The sequence below is a fragment of the Triticum aestivum genome, chromosome 2A (genome assembly GCF_018294505.1).
Source record: "Triticum aestivum cultivar Chinese Spring chromosome 2A, IWGSC CS RefSeq v2.1, whole genome shotgun sequence".
NCBI classification, from domain to species: Eukaryota; Viridiplantae; Streptophyta; class Magnoliopsida; order Poales; family Poaceae; genus Triticum; species Triticum aestivum.
The window spans coordinates 183,529,301-183,550,479 of record NC_057797.1 but is presented as its reverse complement, the minus strand read 5'-3'; positions in this window follow the sequence as shown (position 1 = coordinate 183,550,479).

Here is a 21,179-nt window from a genome sequence, read left to right as displayed (position 1 = left end):
GACCATGTATTCGGGATACCAACGGTAACCCGTCTCGATCATCACTCGGACTAACATGGCCGTATGACCGGTCACACCAATGCATCGGGTCAGGCGAACCACTTGATTTTGGTCGCGAGTGGCCATCTGAAAGCACAATCATAATGCAAAGGCATTAGAATTTCTAGCAAAATTTCGACAGCATAACGGCTGTAAATGCTCGAGAAGGGTTTGAGACATTTATCAAAAATTGCATAGACACTCAACAATATCATATCAAGGTTCTGAGTTCAACTTATCAGCATAACAAGGTAGTAGAACTGAACTAGGCTTGTAGTCATCAAACCTATAAGGTACTACTGATTAGTAACACGTGAACCTGATAGAGAGAGAAGATCCTAATCCTTAATCCCCGGTAGAAGAATGGACTGACTCAGATCAGAATGCCATGAGGTAAAGAAGTAAAAAGAGCCTTACGTACCATCCCACAATCAATTCCCCTACATATAACTAAAGCATTTCTAGACTCAACATCGACCAGTTTGGCTTGGAGAACCTACAGGCAGTCCGGCTCTGATACCAACACTGTCAGGACCCCGACTCAAGTCACATCGATCTAGCCTGTAACACCTCATATCACCTTGCGGCCTCACGCACGGTATTCCCACGGGTGTCGCCTTACCTTTGCCCGGGACCATTTGCGCCTTTTGGCTCACGTATATGATGATGTCGCTAGCATCCATATGATAAGGAGCCCGGGCTGACATGACTAGTCGTAAACCCAAAGTGGCACAGACTTACAGGGACAGGCATCCATGACCCAGCATCGAACGTGTCGGTCATCAGCAAGTGGGTCCGGGCTGTAGCACTAGGCTAGCAGGACTCCGGTAAACCGGGCTGTAGCGGGCTAACATGGCTCCCGTACTCAATGCGTGACATTTCCCCGAAGGGACAGACACAGGAACGAAGAAGGACACATGCCGGCCAGCCTAGGTGTTCCGGAGCAGTAGCAAGCTACCATGGCTCAATGGAAACACTAGGAGACATTTCCCGGTAAGAGAGGCTACTAAAGATAAACAACTAGATAGTCAGATCCCACACATACCAAGCATTTCAATCATACACACAATATGCTCGATATGTGCAAATACAACAAGGCATCACAACATGACTCTACGACACAAGTACTTTATTTAAAGGCTCAGAGAGCCATACATAACATTCATACAAGTACGGGTCACACGACCCACATTCAAGTCATACAGTCATACAAACCAGCAGCGGAAGTAACTTGTCTGAGTACAGACAACTAGTAAAATAAAAGAGGCTTGGAAAGCCTAGCTATACTACGTGGACCTTCACAAGCTCAGGATTACCACTTGGGCTTCAGTCTACTCATCGATGTCAACGTCTACGAAGAACCCATCAGAAGGGGTTGCAGTGTCTTCTGTAAAATATAAATTATAGCAACATGAGTACAAAGGTACCCAGCAAGACTTACATCAGATCCTACATACATGCACATTATCAAGAAGGGTTGTGGAGTTATTGCGGCAAGCCAGCTTTGACCCTTGGCTAAGCTATCCTACGATACACCAACTTGAAATGGTTTTTGCGCACACGAGTCCACTACTCACCACTTCAATACACTACCGAGAATCCACCTCCGTCTTCCTACGGAGGGGCCATCCTCGGCACTCACGCTTATCTTGAAGCTTTTAGTAGTTTCCAGTTTACTTGTCTATGAACTGTATAGGCAACCAAGTAGTCCTTCACCGCGGACGCGGCTATTCGAATAGATTAGGTTAACCCTGCAGGGGTGTACTTCTTCATACACGCTCTCACCACTTACCGCCGTTTACACGACATGTACTCGACAACCTTCAAGCGGAAGCCCAACGTGGGTGTCGGCCACGACCTACCTAATCACCTAAGTCTCCAATCCAGGTTTATCGCCTATCCAGGTTCCATCCGCAGGGAGTCCGGCCGAGGTTTCCCATACGGCCCCGAACGATGTGTACAGGGTTCTCGAGATACCTAACAGGTATCCGGTACACCGTGCCACGTACCTACCGCATCACAGCCCACCCCTACGGCCAGCGCTGTCCACAGCCTCCAGTAGGCTACAAACACCAGAAACTAATTGCAACTCCTAGACAGAGAACTAGGGTGAATAAGAAGCCGAGAGGGTCCATTGGTTTCAGCCCCAATGCATGGTAGTAGCTGATTCTTAAATCACGCATACAGATCTCAGTGCTTAAGGTCGGCTTCAATGAAACAACCCACCATGTACTCCTACATGGCCTCTCATCGATACCTTTACCAAATCGTGTTCACCACATCACTCTCAATACCGGCATGATCATTTCACTCTAGCCCATCACCTAGATGAACCAGACCTGACACGACTCTAAGCATAGCAGGCATAGCAAGGTAGGAACAACACATACATATGGCTCAATCAACTCCTACACATGCTAGTGGGTTTCATCTAGTTACTGTGGCAATGACAGGTCATGCAGAGGAAATGGGTTCAACTACCATAGCACACAGTAGTTTGAAACGCGTTGTCTTAATGCAGTAAAAGAGAGCAGAAGCGAGAACATGGGATTGTATCGATATGATCAACTGGTTGGTTGCTTGCCTGATGGATCGATGCACGGATACGGTTCTTCGCTAGGGTAATCACGGTACTCCTCGGAGGCAGAACCTGCCGCAAAGAACACCGATACACAACCATCACCAAACAATGTGCGACAATATGATGCATGCATGAAACATGGCAATATGAGGGTGTTGGGCTAATGCAACTAAAACCAGATGGGTTTGAAACAATTTGAACCAAAGATAGAAATTTCAAACTCATAAATGGCCCTTTAAAGTGTTTTATCTTGTTCTGCACTAAACCTCAAGTTAGCTTGTTTAAACATGCATGAAACTAGTACAGATGGATAGATTGGATTTTTCTGATCATTTTTCATATATAATTTGTTTGATTTGGAGCTACGGTTGAATTTATATGAATTTTTAAAGTTTGGGCTATTTTCTGGAATTTATAAATCATTTTAGATTTATTTTAATTCCAGAAAAGGTTTACTGCGTCAGCATGAGGTCATGCTAACCTCAGCAAGTCAACAGACCCGGTCCAGGTCAAACCTGACGCGTGGGTCCAGGGTGTCAGTGGCTAATTAACTAATTTAATTTAGTTTAAACTAATCTGGATAATTAGCAGAAGGGGGCCCCACCTATCATTGACTCAACAGAGTCAACCGGGGCCCACCCGTGGTTAAAGTCAACACGGCTGCACCGGCGTTTAGCCGCTGGCGAGCCCGACGCGGCGGCAGAAGTGGTTTTGGCCGTTCCAGCCACCAACTGGGTCGCGGAGGGCATCGAGGTGGAGCTGAGGACGAGCCGCGGCTCTTGGTGGAGTCAGTTGGGGTCGGGGTGGCCGGAGTTGGCGCCGACGACGACCTAGGCGGCCACGGAGTTCGGTTGGGGACGAACTCGAGGCTAGGGTGTGCGGTGAGGTGCGGGGAGTGCACGGTTGGACCCAACGCAGCATGGTGAGTGCGTTGGACACCGTGAGGTGGCCGGAGGATGGCCGGGAGCACGTTGGCGACGAGATCCACGGCGGTGCGTGCGGGTGATCTTCGTGCGGTGGCTACACGGCTCGGGGGCGAGAGAGGAAGAGTAGGAGGGGTAGCTAGGCTCACAGAGCACCCGTAGAGGCCACCGGCAGGGTCGGGGACAAGCTGATGCGGCGACGGCGTTGAAGGGGATCTCCGGCAACGGCGAACTCGGGCGAGGTCGGTGCGGTGGACTCGGGCCTCACGAGCACGTGGGGCTCGGTTAGCTCGACGAAGTGGACGGCGGCGGAGCTCCTGGACACCACGAGACGGAGCACGGGCGGCGGGGAGCGCGGCTACGATGATGGAGCGGCGGCGGTGGCGTCGGCCATGGCTGGGGAGCGCGAGGGGGAGGAGCTGGAGAGGAGAGGGGGCGTCTGGGGGGTTCAGGGGAGAGAGAGGGGTCGATCCACGGCGTTAGCCGGGTGAGTGGAGCGGCGAGGCGGCGAGCAGGTGCATGGCACCCATGCGGAGCTCGCCGTCGAGCACCTTGCCTGCCTGCCTGGCCGGCAAGCAGCTCGCTGGCGCGGCGCTGGGCTGGGCCGGCAGGTGGGCCGGGTTGCAGGCGCCAGGTAAGTCCTTCCTTTCTGTTTTTTTCTTTTTCTATTATTCTGCAACTTTGTTGAATTTTTTAAAAATACTTAGGCAACTCCTAAAATCACCAAACTGCTTCTGGTCCATAGTTGGAATATTTCCAACATGAAACATTTCAGTTTAGGAGTATTTGAGCATTTGAAATATTTTATATAATTTTAAATGCCCAAATTCAAATACTTAACATTTAATTCAAAAACCCTAAGATGACCTAGAAAATTGTGCAACACTTTTGGCAGAGGTTCTGAACCAAGACAAAAATGATGGACATTTTAGAAGGGCATTTCAGGTTCATTGAAATTGTTTTTAGTAAACCCTAGTTGTTTCAGAGGGGGCTGGGGGTTCTGACATCCCCATTTCAAGTTTCTGATGAAAGGATAGACATGATGCAACAATCTAATGCATGAACTAGCTAGGGTGTGACAGCTGAGCATGATGAAGCCACTGCCCCAAGACACTGAATATACAAAGGAGTTATTTGTTGAAGACCTAGAGTATCTGCCCCGCACTATTTATCACATTATCAGGCGAACTCTCTGGCCTGCCAAAGGACATTCTCCTGTAGTGAAGCTTGAAGGAGCAATGAAGACATTGGTCTTCTATATCTTCAATGGCATTAGCTTCAATGCTCAGGACTTCTTCATCAGGCAATTGGCTGCATCTGGCTTTGAAATCTTTGGTCTAAAATTCTACGCTCCATGGGTTATGCGCCTTATCAAGCTTCATTCAGCTGTTAACTATCAGCCTTCTGCACGCAACCATCTAATATTTTTGCCAGAGGTTGATATGTTAGTTGAAACCATATACCCAAAGCCTGCCAAGGAGCCAATTTATCTTCACAATGCTGATCACCAAAGCTTCACCCAGCCCATTGAAGGAGTTCGAGCCGTCACTCGTGTTTATCCTTTGGCTGGAAATACACTCGCACCTCGTGCCCATACTGAAACCACTGAAAGCACAATTTCCCAAGGGCCTCGTAAGCGATCTCGTGTTCTCAATGACCGAGAGCTTCTTGTCGCCCTGCATCAAAAACAGGATAAGCATCATGACTGGCTCAAGCGTCAGATGCATAGTCTCTTGGTGGATGTCAATCGCATTCGCAACCTTGTCACCAAGAATGCATTTGTCACTCATGAAACCTGTCGGCGGTCATGGTAGAGTCTGACATTGATGAGCTCTGAAGATGATCTCCAACAAGATGGCTGCATTGAGAGATTCAAGTTTGATTCCACTCCTCCCAGGAACACTCACCTGCGTCGGACTCCCTCACTCGATGACTCTGACTATTCCTCCTCAGCTACAACTGTTAATGCGAGAGTCATTGATGACCAATATGATGCTACTTCACCACCTCCAACTTCGGCGTGTATCGACACTGCACCAAGTTCTTCTGCACCACCAAACCTCAACAACAACCCTGCTGCTTTGCCTACTCCTCAAGGGAATGAGTAGAAAGCTCTATGCCTTCAAACCTTTTTGGTCATTACTGACAAAAGGGGAAGAAGCATATGAGTTGATAGTCTTGAAGCGGGTCCATATGGGTGGTTGCTATACTTTTGCTACATTTACCAAGTGCTTACAACTCTCGCTTTTGATACATTTGGTTCTTTGAGTTGTGACACTTAAACTTGATGGTCGTCTGCTACCTTTTTTGTCAACTATGTGATGTGATGATAAATTCCGCATGTGCGACGATAAATTCCGCACGAAGTCATTTTGCAGACGTCCATTTTTCATTATGCATGTCATGATCTTCGTTATATCTCTTCATGCATGACGAATTGTCTTCATAAGTTGAAGAGGATCTCCACAAGTATAACCTGCCATGTGCATTTGCATTCGAAAGCAAAATACTTATATGCACATCTTCAGGGGGAGCCTTTTGGTACTTATGAAGACAATACCTCAATCCTTTACAATTTCACATACTTTTATCCCCGTTGAAAACTTCAACCAGTTTGTCATCAATCACCAAAAAGGGGGAGATTGTAAGTGCATCTAGTGCCACCCCTAGTTGGTTTTGGAGTATTGACGACAAACCTGGTTGAGGGACTAATGTGTTTGTGAGAATTGCAGGATAACACAGGTAGTAGTCCCTCATTGATTCAGTTTACCTACCGGAGATGACCCCTAAAAATCTGTGAAGACATTGAAGATAATGGTGGTATGTGAAGATATTCACATTGAAGACTATGACATGAGAAGACATCGCATGAAGTCTTTGGAGCGCGAAGACACAATTGTTTCGTAGTTTCATTTTCTTTTTGTTGAGTCATAGGCACCACCGTACTGTTAAGTGGGTTCCAAGTTAACAAAGTCAGAGTGACTAAAGTGACGCTCAACCCATCCTAAGTCTTCGAGCGAAGACAATGAGAGAAAATCTTATCCAGAGCTGGATGAGTCAGCTTTACTTGTAGCCCAAGTCAAGTTGTCGCGTGTGTTTGAAATATGACCGTTGGAACACGTACCAGTTCCTTAGTGACCCACGGTCATTTCAGACAAATCAGGTCGGGTTCCCTAGTGGCTATAAATAGCCCACCCCCTACACCATAAATTGGTGGTTGCTCAGAGTTAGTACACGGCTTTTGTCGTTTGAGAGCAACCCACCTCCGAAGCCTTTGAGAGAGAAATCCTTGCGAGGACAAAGCCCTAAACACCCAGAGCCAAAGAGTGTTAGGCATCACTAAAGTCTTTCTGTCTAGGTGATCTGAAGACTTGTTACACTTGAGGACTGTGAATCCTCCAGCCGGTTAGGCGTCGCCTTCTGAGCATCCAAGAGTCATTGTGGATCGCCGGTGAACGAAGTCTGTGAAGGTTTGGAAGTCTACCTTGAAGACTTACCTAAGTGATTGGGCGAGGACTGGGTGTCCTTAGCTCAAGGGGAATAAGGTGAAGACACGGTCTTATGAGTTGAGTCTCAGCCTCCCTAACCAGACGTACAGTTGTCACAACAACTGGAACTGGTCCAACAAATCCTTTGTCTTCACCAAGCAACTGGCTCTATCTCTTCTTTCTTTTTTACATATAGTTTGTCTTCGTGAAGTCATTGACTGCTTGCATTATCTGTTTGACTTCACTGTGTGACTTCTTGTCCTGATTGGCTTCATAATATCTTCCATCCTGATCCATACTGCCTAGCTGCTAATAGTCTTCGTGCTTGCACTTCATTGAATACTTGACTATGGCTGGCCTAGTGTAGTCTAGCTTCCACTGCATGTGAATAGGTTCATTTCTATTGTTTGTCTTTGAAACTTTCATGTTTTGAAGACTTTCATAAAAATTGCCTATTCACCCCCCTCTAGTCGATAACTAGCACTTCCATGACTTATGTAAAACACCGAATTAGACCGGGCTGAATCTTGTCAACGACCTTTTCAATTGGTCGCAATTTTGCCACGTCGGAGCCGACGTGGCCTGGGCAGAGAGCTAGTGACCAAAATAGAAGGTCATAGGATAAACGACCTTTTTTGGTCGTGGAATTCCACGACCTTCTCACAGAGAAGGTCATTAATTTCAGTTTACGACCACCAGCTTTTGACCTTCTGTTTTTTATCACAAAAAGGTCGTAAATGAAAAACAATGACCTTTCAGTGACCAATAGTGATGGTTGCAAGTTTACATATTTCTTGTAGTGCCCCTATGCATAGAATACCCCAATATCACCGCGGGAATCAGCAAGTTGAGTGCCAAAACATATATCAAGTTAATCAATACGATACCCCATTGTCACCACGAGTATTCAATTGGTAGACATATATCAAGTGTTCTCAAATCCATAAAAGTATTCAATCCTATGAGAACGATATCTCAAAGGGAAAAACTCAATTCATCATAACAAGATAGGGAGGGGAAAACACCATATGATCCAACTATATTAACAAAGCCCGCGATACATCAAGATCGTGACATATCTAGAACACGAGAGAGAGAGAGAGAGAGAGAGATTAAACACATAGATACTTGTACAAACCCTCAGTCCTGAGGGTGGACTACTCCCTCCTCATCGTGGTGGCCGCCGAGATGATGAAGATGGCCACCGAAGATGATTCCCCCTCCGGCAGGGTGCCGAAACGGGTCTAGATTGGTTTTCGGTGGCTACGGAGCCCTGCGGCGGTGGAACTTCTGATCTAGGTTTACCCCCATGGGTTTCGGAATATTTGGGAATTTATAGTGCAAAGAGGGGGTGCAGGAGGCCACCGAGGTGGGCACAACCCACCTAGGCACGCCAGGGGGCCCTGGCGCGCCCTGGTGGTTGTGCCCCCCTCGAGGCACCCCCAGGTGCAGCTTTGGCCCATTGGGTTCCTTCTGGTCCATAAAAAATCCACAAGAAGTTTCACGGCGTTTGGACTCCATTTGATATTGATTTTCTGCGATGTAAAAAACAAGCAAAAAACAACAACTGGCACTGGGCACTGGATCAATAGGTTAGTCCCAAAAAATGATATAAAGTTGCTATAAATGATTGTAAAACATCCAAGAATGATACTTTATTGGCATGAATACTTCATAAATTATAGATACATTGGAGAAGTATCATGTGGCAGGCTGCGCAGAGGCAATACAGCTCTAGATCTGCCTCCGAATCTGTATGGATTGTACAAATCAGATCCTGAGGAAAGTTACAACCATCGCAAGACCCGAATCCAGTGGATTCTAAGATATTGGGCTGGACAATGGTTCAAGTATAACTTCGTAACCCCTGAATATGTAGAGAAGAATGCTATCAAGCGCCCATGGGGAGACATTCTGTACAGGAATCTGCAGCCTAAGTCGAAGCCTGAAGCCATTGCTCAAGGCTTCTATCCGTGCATGGTCCATGGATCAAAGACTAAAAATGCCGACCCAACATCATTATTATGGTGTCGTGAAGACAATCTCTTTAAGCGCAACTATCAGTTTGCAAAGGAGTCAGCTGTTGTCGGGGTTCTGGGAAAGGGGGTCCCTAGACTTGCTTGCCTGCGTCCTAGGGTGTGGCTCATCCAGCGGCCTGGTAGGGCTCATCTTCATCAACAAACACTCAAGACCCTCGTGAGGCGGACGACATAAGACCTCCTCAGAGGCATCACTAGGCTGGCTCGTGAGGAGCAGAAAGATCAAGGCGAGGGGCACCTCGTGAGATTTCCGTGATGTGAGCCATGATGACCAAGGCAAGGCGGGGGCCAACGCGCACAGATGATAAATCTCCGTCGTATCTATAATTTTTTACTGTTCCATGCCAATATTATACAACTTTCATATACTTTTGGCAACTTTTTATACTATTTTTGGGACTAACATATTGATCCAGTGCCCAGTGCCAGTTCCTGTTTGTTGCATGTTTTTTAGAAAATCCATATCAAACGGAGTCCAAACGGGATAAAAACTTACGTAGATTTTTTTTGGAATATATGTGATTTTTGGGAAGAAGAGTCAACATGAGATGATTCCCGAGGGGGCCACGAGGCAGGGGGCACACCCCGGATCCTCATGGCCACCCCATAAGGCGTTTGGTGCCCTTCTTTCGCCGCAAGAAATCCAGTATCCGGATACAAATCGTGTTAAAATGTTAGCCCAATCAGAGTTACGGAACTCCGGGAATATAAGAAATAGTGAAAGGCCAGAATCTGGAACGTAGAAACGAAGAAAGACAGATCCAATCTCAAAGGTGCTTTTGCCCCTCCGCCGCCATGGAGGCCATGGACCAAAGGGGAAACCCTTCTCCCATCTAGGGAGAAGGTCATGGAAGAAGAAGAAGGGGGTTCTCTCCCCCTCTCTCCCGATGGCGTCGGAACCCTACCGGGGCCATCATCGTGTGACGGCGATCTACACCAACACCTCTGTCATCTTCACCAACATCTTCATCACCTTCCACCATCTATCTATAGCGGTCCACTCTCCCACAACCCGCTGTACCCTCTACTTGAACTTGGTGCTTTATGCTTCATATTATTATCCAATGATGTGTTGCTATCCTATGATGACTGAGTAGATTTTCGTTGTCCTATCGGTAATTGGTGAATTGCTATGATTGGTTTAACTTGCTTGTGTTTATGTTGTTGTCCTTTGGTGCCCATCATATGAGCGCACGCGTGGATCACACCATAGGGTTAGTTGTATGTTGATAGGACTATGTATTGGAGGGGAAGAGTGACAGAAGCTTCAACCTACCATAGAAATTGATGCATACGGGATTGAAGGGGGACAAATATATCTTAATGCTATGGTTGGGTTTTACCTTAATGAACGTTAGTAGTTGCGGATGCTTGCTAATAGTTCCAATCATAAATGCATAGAATTCCAAGTCAGGGATGTCATGCTAGCAGTGGCCTCTCCCACATAAAACTTGCTATTGGTCTAGTAAAGTAGTCAATTTCTTAGGGACAATTTCGCAACTCTTACCACCACTTTTCCACACTCTCTATACTAACTTTATTGCTTCTTTACCTAAAACAGCCCCTAGTTTTTATTTACGTGCTCTTTATACTCTTGCAAACCTATCATGTTACACCTACAAAGTACTTCTAGTTTCATACTTGTTCTAGGTAAAGCGAACGTTAAGCGTGTGTACAGTTGTATCGATGGTCGATAGAACTTGAGGGTATATTTGTTCTACCTTTAGCTCCTCATTGGGTTTGACACTCTTACTTATCGAAAGAGGCTACAATTGATCCCCTATACTTGCGGGTTATCAGCAGAGTACCGGTTGCCTCTTTGGTGCTAAAGGGGCAGGCGCAGACGAGGAGTCCCGAGGCATCAGGAAAAGGTTTCCATATCGGTGCAACCAGACCAAGACCCCACCAGAGCCTTTGGCAGGCAAAGACCACCTTTTGTCAGGATATCTTGTACTAGCTATCCCCCTTCAACTTGGCCGTTGTGCGATCCCTTCTCGCCTAATATTTGGGAAGAGGACCCGGGCCTCTATAAATAGGACTAGCTACCACCATGGGAGAGGACGGATCTTGGACGGATCATTCAGATCATCCCCAACCACACAAGCTCATCGAGCTCGAGAACGCATCTCCTCAGGAGGTTGTTCTTCCCTTGTAGTTGTTCACCCCCAGCCTACAAGGCAATCCCCCACACCACATTGGAGTAGGGGATTACACCACATCGGTGGCCCAAACCAGTATAAACTCTTGTGTCCCTTGTTCCGTGGGTTAGGCGAGCGAGGCTTTGAGATAATGGTGAGAGTGCGAGCTAGGGGGAGAGAGATCTTCGTACGCACCCCAGAGTTCGAACCTCTAGGGTTTTGCCGAAACCCGTAATCTGACATTTGGCGTGCCAGGTAGGGGTGCGCTGAAGCTTTTCTTCCGTCGATCCATGCTCCGCTGTTCGACCACCCCCATGGCGGCTACACGTTGGGCCTGTGTAGAGCGCTTAGCCGCCCTCACCACCCATGTTGCTCTGGCAGCTCCTATCGGCGGTCCTCCCCATCATTCTCCATCACCCGCTGCCAATGCCACCACTGGCCCGGCGGAATCGAGCAGCAAGTGTCATTGCTACACCCGTCTGTGTGGCGGGACGGCCGCACCGCCACCCCGTCGCTGACTCCAGCCAGCTCATGGCACACGAGCTCCTGCGCTACCGCCCGGTCGACAACCTCTACGAGGACTGGCTGGTCCGCATTGCCGAGCTCATCAGTGCCGCTGGGGGTTCCCCCGCACCATCTCTCTCGCCGCCTCGCCCTCCCCCAGCTGCGGGCGACGTAGCTCATGGAGCGCCTCTGCCACCTCCGCACCAAGACGGCGTCCTAGCGCCAAGGCGCGCAGCCCCTCAGTGCGACCTCCGCCCCGGGTGCCCGCACGCGAAGAAGGAAGCTGCCAAGAAGTTCCCCGACCGTCGGAAAACACTCCTGCACTCCCGGCGCCACCACGTCAAGACCGCGTGCCGCCTGCGGTGGCAGTGCGTAGGCATCAATATCAAGCTCCGCCCCCGCAACGGGCCCCGGTGGCCACAACAGGCTGTCGTGCCATCACTCTAGAGCTATGTAGCATAGTCTGGCCAGGCAAGTTCAAGCCAGAGCTGCCTCCGCGCTACCATGGCACCGCTGACCCTGCAGAGTTCTTGCAGCTCTACGAGCTGAGCATCGAGGTGGCCAATGGCGACAAGAAAGTCATGGTGAACTGGTTTCCCATGGCTCTCAAGGATGGTGCTCGCTCGTGGCTCCTGAACTTGCCACCAAGGTCAATCTCCTCCTTGGGTGAGACGCGCGACCACTTCGTCGCAAACTTCCAAGGCACTCGCGACCCCCCACCTGCCATGGGTGACCTGCGCCACATCAAACAGCAGCCAGCACTTCAACAACATTCCCTCAAGATTCCCAAGGTGACAGACGAGTCCATCATTTCATAGTTCTCTGATGGTGTCCACGATGTCAAGATGAAGGAGGAGCTCGCCATCCACGAGGAGCTATGCACGGCACTGGAGATGTTCAACATGGCGACCAAATGCCCAAGAGCTGAGGAGGGGCGCCTCTCCCTCCTCGAGCTCCCTACTGCCGACCCAGAAGAGAAGAAAGCCAAGGCCAAGGACGTGAAGCGCAAGGGAATGGCCTGAAGGAAATATGCCCTAGAGGCAATAATAAAGTTGTTATTTATATTTCCTTATATCGTGATAAATGTTTATTATTCATGCTAGAATTGTATTAACCGGAAACTTAGTACATGTGTGAATACATAGACAAATAGAGTGTCCCTAGTATGCCTCTACTAGACTAGCTCGTTAATCAAAGATGGTTAAGTTTCCTAGCCATAGACATGTGTTGTCATTTGATGAACGGGATCACATCATTAGAGAATGATGTGATGGACAAGACCCATCCGTTAGCTTAGCACTATGATCGTTTAGTTTATTGCTATTGCTTTCTTTATGACTTATACATGTTCCTATGGCTATGAGAGTATGCAACTCCTGAATACCGGCGGAACACTTAGTGTTCTATCAAACGTCACAACGTAACTGGGTGATTATAAAGATGCTCTATAGGTGTCTCCGATGGTGTTTGTTGACTAAGCATAGATCGAGATTAGGATTTGTCACTCTAATTGTCGGAGAGGTATCTCTGGGCCCTCTCGGTAATGCACATCAATATAAGCCTTGCAAGCAATGTGACTAATGAGTTAGTTGCGGGATGATGCATTACGGAACGAGTAAAGAGACTTGCCGATAATGAGACTGAACTAGGTATTGAGATACCAATGATCGAATCTCGGGCAAGTAACATACCGATGACAAAGGGAACAACGTATATGGTTTTGCGGTTTGACCGATATAGATCTTCGTAGAATATGTGGGAACCAATATGAACATCTAGGTTCTGCTATTGGTTATTGACTGAAGACGTGTCTCGGTCATGTCTACATAGTTCTCGAACCCGTAGGGTCCGCACGCTTAACGTTCGATGACGATCGGTATTATGAGTTTATGTGTTTTGATATATCGAAGGTAGTTCGGAGTCCCGGATATAATCATGAACATGACGAGGAGTCTCGAAATGGTCGAGACATAAAGATCGATATATTGGATGACTATGTTTGGACATCGGAAAGGTTTTGAGAGAGTTCGGGCATATACCAGAGTACTGGGGGTTAGCGGAACCCCCAGGGAGTATATGGGCCCTAATGGGCTTTAGTGGAGAGAGAGAGGCTGCCAGGGCAGGCCGCGTGCACCTCCCCCTCTGGTCCAAATTGTACTAGGAAGGGGGGCGGCGTCCCCCTTTCCTTCCTCCCTCTCTCCCCCTTCCTTCTCTCCTAGTCCAACTAGGGACGGGGGGAATCCTACTCCCAGTGGGAGTAGGACCCCTCCAGGGCACGCCATAGAGGGTCGGCCCTCCCCTCCTCCACTCCTTCATATACGGGGGGAGGGGGCACCCCATAGACACACAAGTTGATCATTGATCTCTTAGCCGTGTGCGGCGCCCCCTCCACCACAATCCACCTCGGTCATATCGCCGTAGTGCTTAGGCGAAGCCCTGCGCCGGTAGCTTCATCATCACCGTCATCACGCCGTCGTGCTGACGAAGCTCTTCCCGGCACTCAGCTGGATCGAGAGTACGTGGGACGTCACCGAGCCGAACGTGTGCAGATCACGGAGGTGTCGTACTTTCGATACTTGGATCGGTTGGATCGTGAAGATGTACGACTACATCAACCGCGTTGTCATAATGCTTCCGCTACGGTCTACGAGGGTATGTGGACAACACTCTTCCCTTCTCGTTGCTATGCATCATGATAGATCTTGCGTGTTCGTAGGATTTGTTTTGAAATTACTTTGTTCCCCAACAGTGGCATCTGAGCCAGGTCTATGCATAGATGTTATATGCACGAGTAGAACACAAAGGAGTTGTGGGCGTGGATATATACATATTGCTTGTCGTCACTAGTTGATTCTTGATTCAGCGGTATTGTTGGATGAAGCGGCCCAGATCGACATTACGCGTACGCTTACGCGAGACTGGTTCTATCGACGTGCTTCGCACGCAGGTGGTTGGTGGGTGTCAGTTTCTCCAACTTTAGTTGAATCAGATTCAATGAATAGGGTTCTTTCTGAAGATCAAAAAGCAATCACTATACCGCGTTGTGGTTTTTGATGCGTAGGTAAGAACGGTTCTTGCTAAGCCCGTAGCTTCCATGTAAAACTTGCAACAACGAAGTAGAGGACGTCTAACTTCCTTTTGCAGGGCATGTTGAGATGTGATATGGTCAAAACATGATGCTAAATTTTATAGTAGATATGATCAACATAGTGATGTTCACCATTTAAAACTACTCCGTCTCACGTGATGATCGGACATGGTTTAGTTGATATGGATCACATGATCACTTAGATGATTAGAGGGATGTCTATCTAAGTGGGAGTTATTAAGTAATTTGAATAATTGAACTTTAATTTATCATGAACTTAGTACCTGATAGTATTTTGCATGTCTATGTTGTTGTAGATAGATGGCCCGTGCTGTTGTTCCGTTGAATTTTAATGCGTTCCTAGAGAAAGCTAAGTTGAAAGATGATGGTAGCAACTACACGGACTGGGTCCGTAACTTGAGGATTATCCTCATTGTTGCATAGAAGAATTACGTCCTGGAAGCATCGCTAGGTGACAAACCCGCTGCAGGAGCAACGCTAGTTGTTGTGAACACCTGGCAGAGCAAAGCTGATGACTACTCGATAGTTCAGCGTGCCATGCTTTACGGCTTAGAACCGGGACTTCAACAACGTTTTGAACGTCATGGAGCATATGAGATGTTCCAGGAGTTGAAGTTAATATTTCAAGCAAATGCTCGGATTGAGAGATATGGAGTCTCCAATAAATTCTACAGCTGCAAAAGGGAGGAGAATAGTTCTGTCGGTGAACATATACTCAGAATGTTTGGGTACCACAACCACTTGACTCAGCTGGGAGTTAATCTTCCTGATGATAGTGTCATTGACAGAGTTCTTCAATCACTACCACCAAGCTACAAGAGCTTCGTGATGAACTATAATATGCAAGGGATGTATAAGACTATTCCCGAGCTCTTCGCAATGCTAAAGGCTGCAGAGGTAGAAATCAAGAAGGAGCATCAAGTGTTGATGGTTAACAAGACCACTAGTTTCAAGAAAAAGGGTGAAGGGAAGAAGATGAACTTCAAGAAGAACAGCAAGCCAGTTGCTGCTCAGTGAAGAAACCCAAGTCTGGACCTAAACCTGAAACTGAGTGCTTCTACTCCAAAGGAATTGGTCACTGGAAGCGGAACTTCCCCAAGTATTTGGCGGAGAAGAAGGATGGAAAAGTGAAAGGTATATTTGATATACATGTTATTGATGTGTACCTTACTAATGCTCGGAGTAGCGCTTGGGTATTTGATATTGGTTCTGATGCTAATATTTGCAACTCGAAACAGGGGCTACGGATTAAGCGAAGATTGGCTAAGGACGAGGCGATGATGTGCGTGGGAAATGGTTCCAAAGTCGATGTGATCGCTGTCGGCACACTACCTCTACATCTACCTTCGGAATTAGTTGTAGACCTAAATAATTGTTATTTGGTGCCAGCGTTGAGCATGAACATTATATCTGGATCTTGTTTGATGCGAGACGGTTATTCATTTAAATCAAAGAATGATGGTTGTTCTATTTATATGAGTAATATCTTTTATGGTCATGCACCCTTGATGAGTGGTCTATTTTTATTAAATCTTGATAGTAGTGATACACATGTTCATAGTATTGAAGCCAAAAGATGCAGAGTTGATAATGATAGTGCAACTTATTTGTGGCACTGCCGTTTGGGTCATATTGGTGTAAAGCGCATGAAGAAACTCCATTCTGATGGACTGTTGGAATAACTTGGTTATGAATCACTTGGTACTTGCGAACCATGCCTCATGGGCAAGATGACTGAAACTCCGTTCTCCGGAACAATGGAGCGAGCAACAGAGTTATTGGAAATCATACAAACTCATCTATGCGGTCCAATGAACATTGAGGCTCGCGGCACATATCGTTATTTTCTCACCTTCACAGATGATTTGAGCAGATATGGGTATATCTACTTAATGAAACATAAGTCTGAAACATTTGAAAAGTTCAAAGAATTTCAAAGTGAAGTGGAAAATCATCGTAACAAGAAAATAAAGTTTCTACGATCTGATCATGGAGGATAATATTTGAGTTATGAGTTTGGTCTTCATTTGAAACAATGCAGAATAGTTTCGCAACTCACACAACCCGGAACACCAGAACGTAATGGTGTGTCCGAACGTCATAATCGTACTTTACTAGATATGGTGCAATCTATGATATCTCTTACTAATTTACCGCTATCGTTTTGGGGTTATGCCTTAGAGACGGCTGCATTCACGTTAAATAGGGCACCACCAAAATCCGTTGAGACGACACCTTTTGAACTGTGGTTTGGCAAGAAACCCAAGTTGTTGTTTCTTAAAGTTTGGGCCTGCGATGCTTATGTGAAGAAGCTTCAACCTGATAAGCTCGAACCCAAATCAGAGAAATGTGTCTTCATAGGATACCCAAACGAGACTGTTGGGTACACCTTCTATCATAGATCCGAAGGCAAGATATTCGTTGCTAAGAATGGATCCTTTCTAGAGAACAAGTTTCTCTCCAAAGAAGTGAGTGGGAGGAAAGTAGAACTTGATGAGGTAATTGTACCTTCTCCCTTATTGGAAAGTAGTTCATCACAGAAATCAGTTCCAGTGATTCCTGCACCAATCAATGAGGAAGCTAATGATAATGATCATGAAACTTCACATCAAGTTACTACCGAACCTCGTAGGTCAACCATAGTATGGTCCGCACAAGAGTGGTACGGTAATCCTTTCTGGAAGTCATGTTACTAGACCATGATGAACCTATGAAATATGAGGAAGCGATGATGAGCCAAAATTTTGCAAAATGGCTTGAGGCCATGAAATCTGAGATGGGATCCATGTATGAGAACAAAGTGTGGACTTTTGTTGACTTGCCCAATGATCGGCAAGCCATTGAGAATAAATGGATCTTCAAGAGGAAGACAGGCGCTGATAGTAGTATTACTATATACAAAGCTCGAATTATCGCAAAAGGTTTTCGACAAGTTCAAGGTGTTGACTATGATGAGATTTTCTCACTCGTATTGATGCTTAAAAGTCTATCCGAATGATGTTAGCAGTTACCGTATTTTATGAAATCTGGCAAATGGATATCGAAACTACATTCCTTAATGGATTTATTAAAGAAGAGGTGTATATGATGCAACCAAAAGGTTTTGTCAATCCTAAAGATGCTAACAAAGTGTGCAAGCTCCAGCAATCCATTTATGGACTGGTGCAAGCATCTCGGACTTGGAATATGCACTTTGATGAGTCGATCAAAGCATATAGTTTTATACAGACTTGCGGTGAAGCCTGTATTTACAAAAAAAGTGAGTGGGAGCACTACAGCCTTTCTGATAAGTATATGTGAATGACATATTGTTGATCAGAAATGATGTAGAATTTTCTAGAAAGCATAAAGGAGTGTTTGAATGGAGTTTTCAAGGAAAGACCTCGGTAAAGCTACTTACATATTGAGCATCAAGATCTATAGATATAGATCAAGACGCTTGATAAGTTTTTTCAATGAGTACATACCTTGAAAAGATTTTGAAGGAGTTCAAAATGGATCAGTCAAAGAAGGAGTTCTTGCCTGTGTTGCAAGGTGTGAAGTTGAGTAAAGACTCAAAACCCGACCACGGCAGAAAATAGAAAGAGAATGAAAAGTCACTCCCTATGCCTTAGTCATAGGTTCTATAAAGTATGCTATGCTGTGTACCAGTCCTATTGTATACCTTAGCATGATTTTGGCAAGGGAGTACAATAGTGATCTAGCAGTATATCACTTGACAGCGGTCCAAATTATCCTTAGAGGAATAAAGAAATATCTCTCGGTTATGGAGGTGATAAAAGAGTTCATCGTAAAGAGTTACATCGATGCAAGCTTTTGACACCGACCTAGATGACTCTAAGTCTCAATCTAGATACATATTGAAAATGGGAGCAATTAGCTAGAGTAGCTCCATGCAGAGCATTATAGACATAGAAAATTTGCAAAATACATACGGCTCTGAATGTGACAGACCCATTGAGTAAACTTCTCTCACAAGCAAAACATGATCACACCTTAGTACTCTTTGGGTGTTAATCACATGGCGATGTGAACTAGATTATTGACTCTAGTAAACCCTTTGGGTGTTGGTCACATAGTGACGTGAACTATATATTGGTGTTAAATCACATGGCGATGTGAACTAGAATATTGACTCTAGTGCAAGTGGGAGACTGAAGGAAATATGCCCTAGAGGCAATAATAAAGTTTTTATTTATATTTCCTTATATCGTGATAAATGTTTATTATTCATGCTAGAATTGTATTAACTGGAAACTTAGTACATGTGTGAATACATAGACAAACAGAGTGTCCCTAGTATGCATCTACTAGACTAGCTCGTTAATCAAAGATGGTTAAGTTTCCTAGCCATAGACATGTGTTGTCATTTGATGAACGGGATAACATCATTAGAGAATGATGTGATGGACAAGAGCCATCAGTTAGCTTAGCACTATGATCATTTAGTTTATTGCTATTGCTTTCTTCATGACTTATACATGTTCCTATGACTATGAGATTATGCAACTCCGGAATACCGGAGGAACACTTAGTGTGCTATCAAACATCACAACATAACTGGGTGATTATAAAGATGCTCTACAGGTGTCTCCTATGGTGTTTGTTGAGTTGGCATAGATCGAGATTAGGATTTGTCACTCTGGTTGTCGAAGAGGTATCTCTGGGCCCTCTCGGTAATGCACATCAATATAAGCCTTGCAAGAAATGTGACTAATGAGTTAGTTGTGGGATGACGCATTACGGAATGAGTAAAGAGACTTGCTGGTAACGAGATTGAACTAGGTATTGAGATACCGACGATCGAATCTCAGGCAAGTAACATACTCATGACAAAGGGAACAACGTATATCATTATGCGGTTTGACCGATAAAGATCTTCATCGAATATGTGGGAGCCAATATGAACATCCTGGTTCCCCTATTGGTTATTGACCGGAGACGTGTCTCGGTCATGTCTAAATAGTTCTCGTACCCATAGGATCCGCACGCTTAACGTTCGATGACGATCGGTATTATGAGTTTATGTGTTTTGATGTACAGAAGGTAGTTAGGAGTCCCGGATATGATCACGGACATGACAAGGAATCTTTAAATGGTCGAGACATAAAGATCGATATATCGGATGATTATGTTCAGACATCGAAAAGGTTTCAAGAGAATTCGGGCATATACCGGAGTACCGGGGCGTTATCGGAACCCCCCGAGGAGTATATGGGCCCTAATGGGCTTTAGTGGAGAGAGAGAGAGGCAGCCAGGGCAGGCCGCGCGCCCCTCCCCCTCTGGTCCGAATTGGACTGGGAAGGGGGGCGGCGCCCCCCTTTCCTTCCTGCCTCTCTCCCCCTTCCTTCTCTCCTAGTCCAACTAGGGAAGGGGGAATCCTACTCCCGATGGGAGCCGGACTCCTCGAGGGCGCGCCATAGAGGGCCGACCCTCCCCTCCTCCACTCCTTTATATACGGGGGAGGGGGCACCCCATAGACACACAAGTTGATCATTGATCTCTTAGCCGCACGCGGTGCCCCCCTCCACCATAATCCACCTCGGTCATATCATCATAGTGCTTAGGCGAAGCCCTGCGCCGGTAGCTTCATCATCACCGTCATCACGCCATCGTGCTTACGAAGCTCTTCTCCGACACTCAGCTAGATCGAGAGTTTGTGGGACGTCACCGAGCTGAACATGTGCAAATCACAGAGGTGCCATACTTTCAGTACTAGGATCGGTCGGATCGTGAAGATGTACGACTACATCAACCACGTTGTCATAAAGCTTCCTCTTACGGTCTATGAGGGTACGTGGATAACACTCTTCCCTTCTCGTTGATATGCATCACCATGATAGATCTTGCGTGTGCATAGGAATTTTTTTGAAATTACTGCATTCGCCAACATAGCCGTGCTCGCGGCGTAGCCGGACACGAAGCGCGGCCGGGACCACCCCGAGTCATCTAAGAGCAGTCGTCCATTCTACGCCTTCCACAACGTACACAGCCACAACACCAACAACTGCCAAGAGCTCAGGGCCATTCAAGATGGACGCTTCGGTCGGCGCCCCGAGCGCAACGACCGAAGCTACGACCGAGGAGGAGGACGAAGTGGGGGACGCTGGGACGACCGCGGCCCCCGTCAGGAGTGGCGTGACCGGCCTCACGAGGACCACTGGCAGGAACAGCCTCGTGAGGGCGCCTAGAGGGACTAGCCTCATGAGGACCGTCCTCAGGGCAATGTTGGCCTCCTTCCGTTGCCTCCACCGCCAAGGAGGAACAACGACCACCATTAGGACGAGGGGGCTGGGGGCTTCCAAGAGCCGCGCGCTATCGCCTGCATCTTGGGCGGTGCGCAGGCCCCAGCTTCCTA